A 13168-nucleotide genomic window follows, 5' to 3' on the forward strand; every position below is an offset into this window, starting at 1 on the left:
AAGCAATCAAAATTTCTCAACTATATCACTAAGTTACCAAGAAAAACTAGCTCATGGTGCAAAAGATGAGCCTCCAAATAGCTCCATAGGGGAAAAAATAAAACTGTTATTTAAGTGCCAATAGGGCAATTTTAAACAATTTTTATCAGTTTTACTGTTTTAAGTACAGTAAAGTATTAGAAAAGCTGTGTAAACATGGGTATTGTATTTGGACTGACATAGAATAAAGATACAGTTTTACCGTAACAAGCATTGCATAAAGACTGAACCCCCCCTTTAATGTCACCCCATAAATATTATTTTTGGGGCTTTTTCATACATTTTAATGTAGGAGTCATTGCAAAGTACACAAAGTACAAAGTACAAAAAAGAAAAAAAAAAAGCTCTTACATGGCACCGTAGGGCTAAATAAGGTTTAGGAGGTTTAGTGTTTTTAGTAAAGAAAAAAAAAACTGAACACAAAAACATTCTGAGATCTGTTAAAGGAGACTAATCTAACCTGCTGATATGTCCCTATTGTGCAGGAAGCGCTGAGGATGAAGGTATGTCTTTTACCTCCATCCTCAGTGCCATTGCCGTGCAGTTAGTCATTTACTCCTCAGTCTGGTAAGACCATTAGGAGCACTGCCCGCCCACATAGTGCCCCTGGCGGTCTTGCTCCATTGATAATCATAAGAATGGACGGGCCGGCTTACAGCGGATCAGCGATATGGTGGCAGGGCAGTGCTCCTAATGGCGCCCCAGTTCTCCAACAGTCTTTCCACTTCTCCAAATAGGATCAAGAAGTAAAAAAATAACTGCATGAGAATGGCACCAAGGATGAAGGTAAGAGACGTACCTTCATCCTTGGCACCTCCTGTGCAATAGGGGGCTATCGACAGGTTCAATTTGTTTAACCTGCTGATAGCTCCACTTTAAGGCAAAGCTCAGAAGCAATATGAGAAAAAATTACTTTCTGAAAAATGGTTGGAACAAACTTCCAGCAGAGGTGGTTGGTAAATCTACAAAAGTGAACGTAAACCTGACTGTTATATACACATATCTATCCCAACATAATAAGAAAGGAAAAATATAAGGGCAGACTAGATGGACCAGGGATGGGGGGTGGGGGTGTAGGCAGGGGGCTATTTCTGCTGACAATCTTTGCTTCTGGGTTTCAATCCCTACCTCATCTTCTTATCTAGTTCTTTTAATAAATGGGTGTACCATCTTAATATCCTAAATGATTGAAACTTAACAGATGATAAATATCACTTAGCGGAAACTCCTTAAGGACCCATGACGTACCAGCCGCGTCGGTTACTTAACCATTCAAAGTTTGCTGTCAAAACAGCGATATTTAATAGCCCTCTTTGATGATCTAGCGGCCACATGGGCTTCCTACAATGTGATCGTGGGAAGCCAATCCGTCATACTTACCAGTCCGGGCCTCAATGACAATGTTTGCTGGTCCTGGCTCAGCAATCACTAGGGGCTGGCTTTGCCATTTACTCCCTGCTCTACCAGTCACTCTTGTGGCCATGGGCATAGTGCTACCTGCGTTTACAAGGGGCCACTATCTTCCCAAAAGCTCTGGCACTTGGATGACGTCACTCAAGCACTTGCAGGAAGGGAGAGAAGACCCCAGTGGAGTCAATTGATTCTGGGTGTTTGTTTTTTCTTTTTCTTTATAAAGCACACCATATACTGTATACAACCACCACTTCTACTGACCAAATCCAGTATACTGGGCAATATTATTGATATACAAGGGACACATAATCTACCGCACAGTGACTTCACAATACCACTATCCATAATGTTACTCAACAAAAACTAATATATCAACACCAATGATACCATTGTACAGGAGACAAATAAAACCACCACAGTATGACCACATAGCATAACAACATAGTGTCTGAAAATTTTCCATACTGTTACTGCACAAAACACCCTGTACACAGACAGATAGATAGATAGATAGATAGATAGATGCAATATGTTAGTTTTTTTGTTATATACAGTACCCTATTAATGTTGTTCTGTGGCCACTTCCACAAAACCATTTATTTTTATCGCCCACAAAGCATCTAGTTTACAATGCACCTATTACTCTCCAACTACAATAGCTGCAAACCTTCAGTCAGGGCCGGCGAAGCTCTAGGGCATCCTACTCCTATGGGGGAGGGGAGCCACTCGGCTGCTGGAACAGATAGATAGATGCAATACTGTGTGGAACTGTGTGGGAGTTGGGTAAAAATAGGTGTTTTTTTTATATTACAGAGGGGAAGATGCCTACATGGGGGATTCTACATACTAGGGAAGAATACTTATAGGTTGATTCTACCTAGTAGGATAGGATTAGCTTCAAGGGGGATGCCTACCTTCTGGAGAGACTACCTATTGGGGTGGGGGATAGCTACATGGGGGATAATACCTAGTAAGGGCTCTACATGCACAGAGTGACCACACTTCTCTATGGATGCACAGAGGGGCCTAATATCAATATGGGCCAACATAGGAGTCTTACCTACTATATGGATACACAGGTGGGGCCTAACTTCTATATGAGCACACAGAGTGGGCCTTTTTACCAGGGCAATGACAAAGTGTTTGGTGCCCTAGACAAAGGGCACCCCCCATCAGTGGGAGTTGGGTAAGACTGGGTGTTTTTTTTTTTTTTTTTTACAGAGGGGAAGAAACCTACATGGGGGATTATACATGGTTTACATGGTTTTTATACTACCTACATGGTTTTTATACTACCTACTAAGGAGGGATTACCTTTAAGGGGGATGCCTACCTTCTGGAGAGACTACAACTGGTTTTATCTTTTGCAATGCAAAGGTTCAAGCAATCATTTGGTGTGTGAGTTGCACAGAAAAGGTACTAAAGGGCTGGCCCTACCTTCAGTGCATGCTAGGAGTTGTGGCTATGAACACTACAACTCCCAGCATTTACTAAGAGGCTACAGCCCTCAGAATATGCTCGGATTTGAAGTATGAACAAATGAACAGACAACTTCTCCATAAGTTTATTGATGGGCCTTCAGGACGGATGGTTACAGCTTGTGAAGCACAGATTGCAGCCACCAGGAGCCTCTGGACAACCATCACTTCACCTTTTAATGTTATTGTTATTTATTAAAGGGTTGCCCTCTCAGAAATTACAATTCCCAACTTTATACATTTTGGGCATTCGGAGAGTTGGAGTTTGAATGAAAGCTTATCGTACATAATGAAGTTGTGGACAGAGGTATAGTTAAAAGCAGAATGGAACTGGGTCTGCATCCTGTTTCTCACAGGCTTCACTGGTGGGCCCTCAAGATCAGTTCCTTTGGTGGGTATCCAAGTCTGACACTGCCATCAAGTGTAACCTTTCTATTTTTGCAAAGCCCAGTTGATTCAATGGGAGGCAAAACTTACTCTTCAAAGCGAATGTCCCATCAGTAGTGAAATATTTTTTGTTTAAAAAAACAACGTTCCTACGACCAGTGCCGTTTTGTTTGTGTGTACCGTCCCGCTGTAACGATATCCCCTCCCCTTTGTGACTCTGCCATGCTTGATTCTAATAGAGATGTGCCACCAAAGGTAAAGGATATCATCACACTGGGGGGGGGGGGGGGCACCGGGCCCACCCCCAGTGCATAGAGTGGAAGAACAAAACAAGAACCAAAACAAAACTGGGCCTGTTAGCAATTTGAAAAAGGACCGTGCCACTGAGATCCCCACATCGGTCCGTCAGGGGGGTGACAACACCTCCTGGTGGTACCTTTGCTCTAGATGGCAGAGACTCATCAAGTGAATCAGTATTCTATGTTATGTTTAAGGCTAGGTTCAGATCACGTTTTTGCTATCCATTTAATGTATCCATTCTATGAAAAAAATGGATGCAAAAACGGATGGTAAAAAACGGATGGTGTTATATGCCACGCGTTTTGATCCATTTTCCGTTGACTTAAAGTGACTGTACCATCAGGCCCGGGCTGAAGCACTGGAGGCAGGCTGACCCACCCCCAGTGGGAAGAAACCCCAGCCCCTCCATGACGTGACTCCATTAGAATCAATGGAACCCTATCATAGAGGGGCAGGGGTTTTCTCCCACTAAGGGTTGGTCGGCCCGCCTCCAGTGCTTCAGCCTGGGCCTGGTGGTACAGTCACTTTAAAGACGTATAAAAACTGATCTGACCAAGTTTTTTCTGTATGTTTTCCAAAATAGATACAGGAAGACGGATTACAAAATCGTGATGTGAATACTATCCCTTTCTTCAATCTGTTCCCAGTTTCCGCCTTTGGTGGCATGTTCTATACCTTCATTGTTTGGTCAAGTAACGCTTTTGGGCACCTCCCTCAATTGTAAACCATCACATTGTGTTATCTGTTGAGGGAAAAGAATGATTTATAAGGACTATTTAATAGTTGGCTAAAGATATATGCTAAAATTATTTTTTAGAGATCTTCACATGGTAATATGAGATGATAAAATGGAGTTAGTTAAAAACTAGTTTAATATAATAATAATAATAATAATAATAATAATAATTGTAAATATAAAAAAAAATATTCCAAATTTAGATCCTTAGATAAACTGAATCTCTTCTGCCTCCCAAAATTTATCTCATAGACAACCTTCTGACAGTCCTTTCAGGGGCTATCTATCCACATTGCATTCAGCTGGCTCCAATATCTGAGGCAGATGGACACCTCACAAAAGACCCCTCACCTCTCCAAGCTGGTCTTTCAACATGCCTGATTAAATCCTAATACATAAGTTAGAATTGATACAGTGACTCTGGGGGGATTCAATTAGTGCAGAAGGCATGAAGAAAACAGCACAAAGAGATGTGGTAGTTAGAAAGTCATTTTCTTTTGATCATTATAGCATCTTACATGTGGAAGAAGAAAATTATAGGCTCATGTGTCTTTCCTTAATATCCTCTGGGGCCAGATTTGTCGTAACATCGAAGTTAGCTGTCAGATTTGACAAAATCGTGTGGAGTTGATGAATTTACAGCACTCTTTTAAAAGCCAGAGCCATAACTGCTAAGGAGTTGAGTAAATGCCTTCCTACTACTCACCTTTGATTGCTTTTTCATATCTAAGCAAACGTTTCATAGGTATATAATATCCTAAAATAATCACATGTAAATAATAAACCCAAAATACCAAAGCTTTAATAAAAAGAAATAAACAGAGCTAGATCCTCAGAAACTGCGGTGTACAATAGATGGCAGTGCTGGCTAAACTGATACACAAGCACAGGGGAGGGGGCCACTGAAATTGGGATTTTTCGAGCATTAAACTTGAGTTGTTATATTTAAATGACTAACGTTTCCGAGGCAAAAATAGGAACTACAGGTCTGCACAGAAGAAGAGGAGACTTTAAGAAGGCAGGCTATTTAGAAGGATTGCAAGATTTCAAATGGGAAATCTGAAATAGTCCGGATGATTGACAACCAGAAAAGGGGAATGATATTTCTTCTAGTTGCAAATGAGTCTTACTTTTTTGGGGATATATTTATGAAAATTAGATTCACTTTTAGTTTAAAAAATTATCAATTTGTGTTTTTTTTTTTTAAATTTCCTAAAAGAGGAATTTCAGTATTAGGAAATTGCTTTATTGTCATTTGCAATAATTTTTGACATGTCCTCAACGCTGTGACCCACTGTGATCCAGAGATACAGCTGGGGGATGGGCACAACAGTGCCCATCTCTCCCTGACTGTCATTGTTTGCTTCATTAGAGTCACTAACTAACATAGTGTTATTATAAATTGTACTTGTTTCAACATCATTTAATATGATTCACCTGAGGCGGATTATAATGTGGGTGTTTTGGGTGTCTGCCGGGGGTACATAGCTGTCCAAACCACCCACATCATCACTGTCAGGGGTGCTACATCCATGAGAAAGAAGTCTCTGCCTTGGGGGTCTCTCTGCCTAAACAGAAGGGGGGGGGGGACTATCCAGCCCCTAGCCTATATTTCTGCACACAGAGAGGGAAAGTGATGGAGTCACATGACCCACAGGTCCCAAAAGTTACAGTGTGGAGCAACATGGCCTGACTACAGAGAGGAAGAAGGAGACAAAGCTGTAAGTGCCGCGTGTATGTATGAATGTATCTTTCTGTTAGTGAGTGTACTGTATGTATCTGTGTGTATGTATCTATGTGTCAGTGAGTATGTGTGGTACTCTACTAATCGATCGGTGATGTGTTGGGATGGTGCTAGTGACGTCACTTCTGTGATGGTTCGTCGGTGTAGGTGTACGGCGTCGCCAGTGATGGTAATGTTGTGACGCCAGTGCTAGTCCAGGACACAGGTGTTGTTGTATACTTGCTTTTATGTTATGGCTGGCTGTACTGTTCCCCAATGGTCGGTGACCTGCCCTCTGTGGGACACTTTTCTTCCTCCAACCAGTGAATCAAGTATTGTTGTTCTATGTTGAGCAAGTCATAGCAAAAACTACACAGACTAATAATCAGCTAGAAGCTGTGATGTCATTAAAAGCTTTGAGCAGCAACTAAAAGCAGCAACTTAATCAGCAACTAAAAGCTTAAAGGGGTTATCCAGCGCTACAAAAACATGGCCACTTTCCCCCCTACTGTTGTCTCCAGTTCAGGTGCAGTTTGCAATTAAGCTCCGTTTACTTCAATGGAACTGAGTTTCGAAACCCCACCCAAACTGGAGACAACAGTAGGGGGAAAGTGGCAATGTTTTTGTAGCACTGGATAACCCCTTTAAGGACCTTTGCATTAGAAAGAGGATTGGGTAATAAAGAGTCTGTAAGAAAGCTTTGCTAAAGGGAAACAGGGTCACAGAGAGAAGTTGGGGGTGGTTGGTCTATATGAGTGGGAACCATGAGCAGGAATCAGAAACCTTAGAGTCTAATCAGGCTAATGTCTACATTCTAAGCATACATTCAAGGACAACATTCTAAGCCTTCATTCTTTGTCAACATTCAAAGCCTACAATCTATGTCAGCATTCTAAGCCAACATTCTATGTCGGCATTCTAAGCCTACATTCCATGTCAACATTTTAAGGCTACATTGTATGTCAACATACTAAGGCTACATTGTATGTCAACATTCTAAACCTACATTCTATGTCAACATTCTAAGCCAACGTTCTAGGTCAGCATTCTAAACCTACATTCTAGGTGAACATTCTAAGCCTATATTCTAGGTAAACATTCTAAACCTACATTCTATGTCAAAATGATAAACCTACTTTCTATGTCAACATTCTAAGCCAACATTCTAGGTCAACATTCTAAGCCTATATTCTAGGTCTACATTCTAAACCTACAATCTAGGTCTACATTCTAAGCCTATATTCTAGGTCAACATTCTAAACCTACATTCTATGTCGACATGCTAAACCTACTTTCTATGTCAACATTCTAACCCTACATTCCATTTCAACATTCTAATGTTGTTATGTGGGCTGGTGGGGTAGTTTGTGTGCCAGAGATGATTTTTTGTCCTAGTCCGGCCCTGGCGAAGTCCAACTGGCCTTGTGGTGGGTGCTGGTGAAAACCGGAGTTCCTTAGTTTCTGCTCCTCAGGGAAGGAATGCCAGCACTACTCTGTGATCCAGCAATTTCTTGAATGTTTTTTTCTGCTTTCCCAGCTTAAAGCTATGTTCACACAACATATAGCAACAGACACTGTTAAACTACCTTCCGCTGGGCTGCATTCAGGACATTGCTGCAGCCGATACCTCTGGACTTTATGTCCATGTCCATTATATAACTATAACTTGAATATATTTCAAGCAAACAGGAAAAAAAACAACTAAATGTGTGTCAATGTTCATATATTTATGGGCCTAACTGTATCTCATTTCAACAACCGGATGATTGATAGCTTTTAAGAGTTTCTACAGCAGCTGCTATTAAAGTGTGTTCTGAATATTAATGCTATGATCATCCAGCACACGATCTCTGTACCTGGAAGGTGCCTTCCCTCTATCCTGTCCCCACTTGCTGTGCTTCTGCTGTATAATTCCACATAAAGTTTATTTCCAAAGATGTTCTGCAGCTGTATTCATTTATAATTACAAGAGTGCCCACCACAGATTGAAGAAACCATAAATATTTTCCCATCATGTTACACTGTAGTTGCAATATAGTTTTATTTTTTTTTAGCTTACTCCTGGTGGGCCCCTGAATGATGTGCTGCACTGCTGTTTCAGGACATGTGTGTGCCCCTTTAAGTGCTGACATGCGGACTTCCGAAGCAGGCATTGTCTGCAACACACGCTGCCTATGCCGCAACACAAAAGAGGAGAGCATGCAGGAGAGTGGAGAAAAGAAACAATGGGGGAGGATGTGGGAGGTGAGTTTGTTTTGTTTATTTTTATCTAGTCATCATGGTGGACTTGTCTTGCAATTGTCTTTTTTTAGGCAAAAAATAGTTTATTTAACACTTTTATAAAATTTTTTACTAGTTCTACTAGCGCATTCGTACCAGCAATATCCCAATCACTGATACAGTATATTGCACTACTACTACTTCTGTTGAGCCTCTCAGCATTATGCTGACAGGCAATCTATAGAGGTGTATACATATACATATTCACACATGGATGGCAATCAGCAGCCAGCAATTACTTCAATGGACTGCCCATGAGAGTAAGTGACATCGGCTGATCCATTACATGCTGCAGTCATAACATATGGACATGTAACAGGTAGAAACACTGGAGGGTGATTTATCAAACCTGGTGTAAAGTTAAACTGGCTCAGTTGCCCCTGGCAACCAATCAGATTCCACCTTTCATTCTTCACAGACTCTTTGGAAAATAAAAGGTGGAATCTGATTGGTTGCTAGGGGCAACTGAGCCAGTTTCTCTTTACACCATGTTTGATAAATCTTCCTCACTGTCTCTCCGAGTGGTTACAGTGATTGCCTATACGGAAAGCTGAGCTCCCACAATCTTAGTGGTGGAGCCCCCCTTCAGCCTATTCCAATGCTTAAGTGTTGTTATTCCATGGAAGAAGATCTATACTTATGCAATAGCAGTAGTAAAATAAAAATGATACTTCCAAATTATCTAACAATGTGTTAAAACTGAAAGGAAAGAGGTCTTTACATAATAGCAGGGACAAATGAGATAGTGGTATTGACTAGAGATGAGCGAACCTCGAGCATGCTCGAGTCCATCCGAACCCGAACTTTCAGCATTTGATTAGCGGTGGCTGCTGAAGTTGGAAAAACATGGATATGGTCATTGGCTTTATCCACGTTTTCCAGACAACCTTAGAGCTTTATCCAAGTTCTGCAGCCCCCGCTAATCAAATGCCGATCGTTCGGGTTCGGATGGACAAACGGTAGAAGAGGGAGTTAAGTTGTACATCTAAAATCTTTTTTTTATAGGGGTACATTATATGATACCTAAAGGACAGCAACAATGGAAAAATCTATAAACCGTAGGATAATATTTTAAATGGGGTACTTGGGCCATCTAACATTTGTTATATATTGCCGGTGCTGCATAGACTATAATAAACAGCCTCTAACCCATGGGTCTCCAAACTGCGGCCCTCCAGCTGTTGCAAAACTGCAATTCCCATCATGCCCGGACAGCTAAAGCTTTGAATTTGGCTGTCCCGGCATGTAGTATTGCAACAGCTGGAGGAACGCAGTTTGGAGACCCATGTTCTAACCCAGTGCTTCTCAAACTGTGAGGCGGGCCTCACCAGTGAGGCGCCCCCTAGTTGTTGTTGAGGCCCAGCTGGGGAGGCAATTCTCACAAAAGGGACCATAAGCTGCACAATCCTTTCCCTGACTCCAACAATCTCTGCTTTAGGAACATTATTGACTCGTTTTGTACTTATTTTATGTTATACAGACATTAGGAGACAAATAGAGGGTAGACAGAGCAATAGTTTTAATGTTTGCATGGACTTCTACCATAGATGTTGAGGCCCGGCATCCTCTTGGTCAGTCTGGTGAGGCCCAGGCATCATTTTGTCTGTTGGGTGAGGCTCCAGAAGAAAAAGTTTAAGAAGCACTGCTCTAACCTAACCATGCTCCCAGGGTACTTTCTTCGGGTCACCAACTGAATGCTTCCACCACTTTGGAGCCTGACTTGTCTCGGCAATGACAGCCTGCTCAGCCAATCACTGGCTGCGATGCTGTCCCGCTTCTGTCAATGATTGGCTTAGTTGGTTTTCACTGCCAAGAAGAGTCCACCTCACAAGTACTGACATAAACGTTTGGTAGGAGACCTAAAAACACCACAGGAGGACCCCAGGGGAAGCATAGTTAGGTAAAAATAGGCTTTATGTTTTATGCAGCCCCAGCAATATATAAAAAATTACAACGGCTGAAGTACCCCTTTAAGGCAAAGTGCCCTCTTTTCCTTTTTGTGGGTGACTGTGTGGTTCGGATAGGAGTGAAAGTTTTTCAATAAAAAAGCTATAAATATTATATGGACATTTTAAGGTCTAAAGTTACCGATGCACTCTCCTATTTGTCTCGGTCAGTTCCTCCTGGTAAGGGAAGAGGCTGCTCCCACTTCATTGTTACTTGGGTAATGACTACTTACTATTAACTGGTTTGTGTGCAGGAAATCTTTCCAGGGTGCATAATTTTTCATTCAAGGGTAAAATCTTTGTTGCATCCTAACAAGACTTTGTAATGAAAAGAGGAAATACTGGCAATAGTAAAAATAATATAATACCTATCACAAATTGCAATAATATGAAGCTGGATGTGTTCTTAATATTTATTAACTAATTATTCAGGTACAGCTGAAAATTTCTGGAATATCACTCATTACTATCTTCACTGGTAGCTCGCCTATATTCATAGTCCTGACATGAATTAAATATACAAAGGTTTTACTAGAACACAATATGTTCCCATTGTTTCTCTGCAGATCGTGCTTATACGGTTGATTGTGGATTCAAAACAAATGTGATTTTAAGGGATAAATTATTATTTAGTTTTAAATCACCTTTGACTCCAGAGCGCTGTACAAATTATAAGAGCTAACATACAGAATTTACATGTGCTGAACATAACATAAAATCAACAAAAAAACAAGTGACAGACACATAGGGAGAAAGGACCCTGGCTGTGAGGGCTTATAAGGTGATACTAATCAAAAGTACATGCCACGGACTGAAGAGATTACGTTGTCTTTTTTATTTTTATTTTTTCTAAGGGGTTATTTTTTTTCTATCTATCTATCTATCTATCTATCTATCTATCTATCTATCTATCTATCTATCTATCTCTATAAGACATGTAACAATGCAAATTATTATAAACCCCTTATTGCCCTTTAGTATTAGGTTTGATCCGCATACATTGCTCAGTGTCAGTCAGCAGCAGACACAGAGAAAAACTATAATGTAAATATTTGCACCTTTTTGGTCCTGGTCCTGGTTTTTGGCAAAACTACGAACCATAAATTATAATACCTACAATAGGACCTTTTTTTCCCCACCAATATTGTGTCCCTACGCACAAACTACTCTCTACATTCTACAAAAAAAAAAAAAAGGAACAAAAAAACGCAATGCTGGACAATAAATTTATTACACAAACAATTAATTTTTGCTGAGAGCTGGCGTAGGTTTCCTGATCATTTTTCTGTGAGAAAAATGATGAATGAAGCGGACCCAGAGTCCACGCCCCCTGTTCCGCCCCCTCTACACCCCCTCCCCGCCCCGGAAAATGGCCAGATGAGAATATTTACTCGCAAAACGACCATATGCGAATAAATGTATTCACCTCTGGCCATTTTACGCCAAAAAATATGCCTTTTTGGCTTGATAAATGTTCTCCTTTGTGAGTTTTGTCTGTCCCCCAGTTTGGTATATGCCCTCACACATATACATATATACATACATAGATTTTACTTTCCTGCCTCACAATCCATCCAATGTATGTACTTGCTTCCTACATTTAATTTTTTTTTTTAATTGTTTGAGTAATAAATAAGGTACCATTTTGTTAAAACTTGAATTGCGTTTTGTCTTTTGTAGGATGTATGAAACTACTAACCAAAGTAAGCTCCAAGATACTAAGGGGGACATTTAATAAGTCTGGCTTTTTTTGCGGCGATGCTTTGCAGATCTATGTAGAAGCGCACTGCCTAAATCGAATGAAGGAGTGAAACTTGAAGACTTGGCTTAGGTTTCCTTATAATTTGAAACAATAAATTTAGGAGACCCAGAGCCTGCACCCCCCCCCCCCCGTTCCATTCCCCCCTTCCCGCCCCTCTGGCACAATGGGCGTAGAGGGGCCAGATGCAAAAATGTATTGGCAAAATGGGTGTCTGCTAATAAATTTATTCACATCTATTCCTTCTACACCAAAACATACAACTTTTTGGGCTTCAGAAATCTTCTCCTAAAAGGCTATGTTCCCACACAGTATTTTTGCTCTGTATTTTGGTCAGTATTTATCAACCAAAACCAGAAATTGATTGAAAACACAGAAAGGCTATGTTCACACACTGCTAAAATGTAAGTGGCTGCTAATAAATGACAAATAATTACCAATATTTTAAAACAATGGCCATTATTTGCTATTCAATGACAGCCATCTACTTAATTTTAACAGTGTGTGAACATAGTCTTTCTGTGTTTTCACTCCACTTCTGAGCCTTATACTGTGTGTAAATCCAGCCATGTTCCCACCATGTAAAAATGAAGTCTGTTATTTCATAAAAACTGCTTTTGTTTGTAAAATAAATTTTTGGTCACATCATATACCATAAAAAATGGAATTTAAAAAGATATTTTTTTTTTTTGCAAATGAGGGAAAGATAAAGATCATCCCCCTCAAAGTCCTGTTGGTGGGAAATTAAAGAGTTATAGGGGTCAGAACATAGTGATGCTGTTTTTTCCTTTTAGGGTGGATTCACACGTACCAGAACCGCAGTGGACTTCACGCGTGGGAAACCACCCTTAGGCTGTGTTCACACAACGTATTAGACCGGCCATTCCATGACCCGGCCGGGTCACGGAATGGCCGGTCTCTGCCCGTACCGGCCGGATGATCCTTCTGGCTGTAGTGTTCTGATGCAGGCGCATCAGCGCGCGCCCACATCAGAACTTGCCGCTGCACACAATAAAGCAAGCGACCGGAGCCGCTTGCTTCATCGTGTGAACTGACATGGGTTTCTACGGCCATGTCAGTTATTTGCAGGTCCGCAAGGGATCCCGG

Source organism: Dendropsophus ebraccatus, chromosome 5, assembly GCF_027789765.1.
Source record: "Dendropsophus ebraccatus isolate aDenEbr1 chromosome 5, aDenEbr1.pat, whole genome shotgun sequence".
Lineage (NCBI taxonomy): Eukaryota > Metazoa > Chordata > Amphibia > Anura > Hylidae > Dendropsophus > Dendropsophus ebraccatus.